The sequence below is a fragment of the Pinus tabuliformis genome, chromosome 8 (genome assembly GCF_031772625.1).
Source record: "Pinus tabuliformis cultivar Carrire ecotype Pingquan chromosome 8, CPIR1, whole genome shotgun sequence".
NCBI classification, from domain to species: Eukaryota; Viridiplantae; Streptophyta; class Pinopsida; order Pinales; family Pinaceae; genus Pinus; species Pinus tabuliformis.
The window spans coordinates 813,675,872-813,679,062 of NC_142294.1; positions in this window are offsets into that span (position 1 = coordinate 813,675,872).

Consider the following 3,191-nt stretch of genomic DNA (forward strand, 5'->3'; position numbering starts at 1 on the left):
TTTAAAGCATACTATACTTATGTTTAATCCCACTAGCTTAGATGATGTATCAATTCAAGAAACACATCTAGAGGCTAGAGGTAAGAATGTAAACCCAGAGGTTGGGAAATCATTTAAATATTTTGTAAACAAGAATAAAGAAAAGAAGAAACTGAAATGGAAGGAGAGGAAATCAAACACTATAAAGAAGGATAAACCTTCATGCAGCCATTGTAAGAAAGAAGGACACGATGAGGCACACTTCTGGTCTTTGCATTCAGAACTGAAGCCTAATAAGTTCAGGGGTAAGGAGAGAAAGAATGTTGCTGCTATTCAGAAGGACTCGGGGTTAGACTCAAGTGATGAAACAACAATTACAGTCGCAGGAATTAATGGTAAAGATTATGAAGCATCCACAAGTAATTCTTCACAATCTGTTGATAATGAAAGTAATGAGAGGAAAAGAAATGAGTTATTTCATATTAGAGTAATTTCCAAGCATAATAAGATTGATACTTTATTTGATAGTGGATCACAAGTAAACTTGATTTCTGAAACAATTGTAAAGAAGTTGGGATTAGAAACAAAGCCTCATAAGAAGCCATATCCATTAGGTTGGGTGTGTGATAAAACAAAGCTACAAATAACGAGACAATGTAAACTTAGGTTTGCTATTGGATCAACATTTGTAGATGACGTTGAGTTAGATATAGCTCCATTGGATATGTGTGGTATTGTTTTAGGAAGTCCATACTTGTATGATAGGAAAGCCATTTTCTATAAATCTGAGAATAAGTATCAACTCACGAAAGATGGAATAGAATACACTGTAAGGTCTCATAAAATTCAAGATAACTACTCTCTCATAAACTCAGGGCAGATGAAAAGAATTGTGAATTCAAGTAAGCAATTTTTACTAATGATTGTAAAGGCAAAGGATCCTGAAAAATACAATGCATTTGAAGGCTGTGATCCTAAACAGAAAGCTGATTTAGTTAAAGTTGTTTCGGAGTATGATGTGCTATTTCAAGAACCTAAAGGTTTGCCACCAAATTGGGAAATAGTACATGATATTCATTTATAGCAAGATGCTCCACCACCTAACATTGGAATGTACAGGTTATCAGCTTTAGAGAATGCAGAGATAAAGAAGCAGGTACACGAGTTGCTTGATAAGGGGTTTATACGACCAATCACAGCACCATGTGGATCACCAATCGTGCTCATGAGAAAGAGAGATGGTTCATGGGAAATGTGTATTGATTTTAGAGCACTAAATAAAATAACGATCAAGAATTGTTATCCTCTTCCTTGAATAGATGATTTGTTAGATCAATTGAAAGATGTAGATTACTTTTCTAAGTTAGATTTAAGAAGTGGCTATCATCAGATCAAAGTCACAGAACAGGATTCCTGGAAGACTACTTTAAAGACAAAGCAAGGACTTTATGAATGGTTGGTTATGCCCTTTGTCTCAACTAATGCTCCTGCTACATTTATGAGAGTTATGAATGATGTATTTGGACCATTTATTGATGATTTTGTAATAGTTTATTTAGATGACATTCTTATTTTTAGTAAGACATGGGATGACCATGTAAAGCATGTGAAGCAGACTTTAGATGTTTTAAAAAGAGAAAATTTCTATGTGAAACATTTGAAATGTGGATTTTGCAGAACATCTTTAAATTATTTGGGTTATATTGTAGGGAGTGGTGAATTGAAGATAGATCCTTCTAAGGTTGAAGTCATTGTGAATTAGCCTAAACCCAAATCTGCTTCAGAAGTTAGGAGTTTCCTAGGGGCAACAGAATACTAGAGAAAGTTTATTGCTAACTTTTCATTGATTGCAGCTCCTTTACATGCTTTAACAAGTTTTAAATATGTGTTTTAGTGGGGTGGAAAATAGCAGAAAGCCTTTGACACCTTGAAAGAGAAAATTAGTACAACACTAGTACTAGCACTGCCAGATCTTCAACATCCATTTGAGATTGAGACAGATGCCAGCGACTATGCCATGGGAGCAGTGTTGATGCAACATAGGAAACCCATATGTTATCATTATGAGACATTTACTTCTACAGTAGTTAATTATCCTACATATGATAAAGAATTGTATGCATTAGTACAAAGTGTGAAAATGTGAAAAATTACATAATGGGTGATGAAACAATCATACATACAGATCATTTACCACTTCAATATTTTCACTCACAAACTAAATTGTAGCAATCAAGACATTATAGGTGGATGGGTTTTCTACAACAATTTCATCTTGTCATTAGATATAAGAAAGGCATACACAATAAGGTTGTAGATATGTTATCAAGACCAATTATAAATGCATCTACTATACTTAAGCATAACTCAGTAATTCATGAAAGTTACATTGAATAATATGCTCAAGATATAGATTTTAAAGATGTATATGAAACTTTAAGTCATGGAAAATAGGTAGAAGAATTGGATTATTATGTAAAGGACCAACTCTTATATCATTTGGGAAAGCTATGCATTCCGAAAACTAAAAGAGTTAACATAATTCGAGAAGCACATACTTCTCTCACATCAGGTCATTTTGGTGTAAGTAAAACAGTTGCACAGTTGCAAAGGTTCTGTTATTGGCCAAGAATGCATGAAACAGTTTCTAGATATATCAAAGGGTGTACTATGTGTGCTACAAGCAAGCCCAGTAATAGAAAATTAGGCTTGTACACTCAACTCCCAATTCCTTCTCATCCTTGGGAAAGTGTTTCCATGGATTTTGTTAGGGGATTGCCAAAGTCTAGGAAAGGTCATGATTATTTGTATGTAGTTGGGGATAGGTTCAGTAAAATGTGTATTTTTATACCATGTAATAAGAAGGTTACAACTGAACAAACATCAAAGTTGTTCTTTCAGAATGTATGGGTTCATTTTGGGTTACCCAATTCTATTGTATTTGATCGAGACTTTCGATTTGTTGGGAAGTTTTGGTCAAGTCTATGGGAGTTAATGGACACCAGATTGAAGAAAAGCACAACATTTCATCCGCAAATAGATGGTCAGACAGAAGTGGTCAAGAGGAGAATTATCTAGTTGCTCAGAGGCTATTGCAGCAAGCATCCCAAGCTTTGGGATGAGCATTTGTGTTATGTACAGCATGCTTACAACCGTGCCAAGCACTCTTCTACTTAGAGATCTCCTTTTGAGACTTGTTTTGGTTTTATACC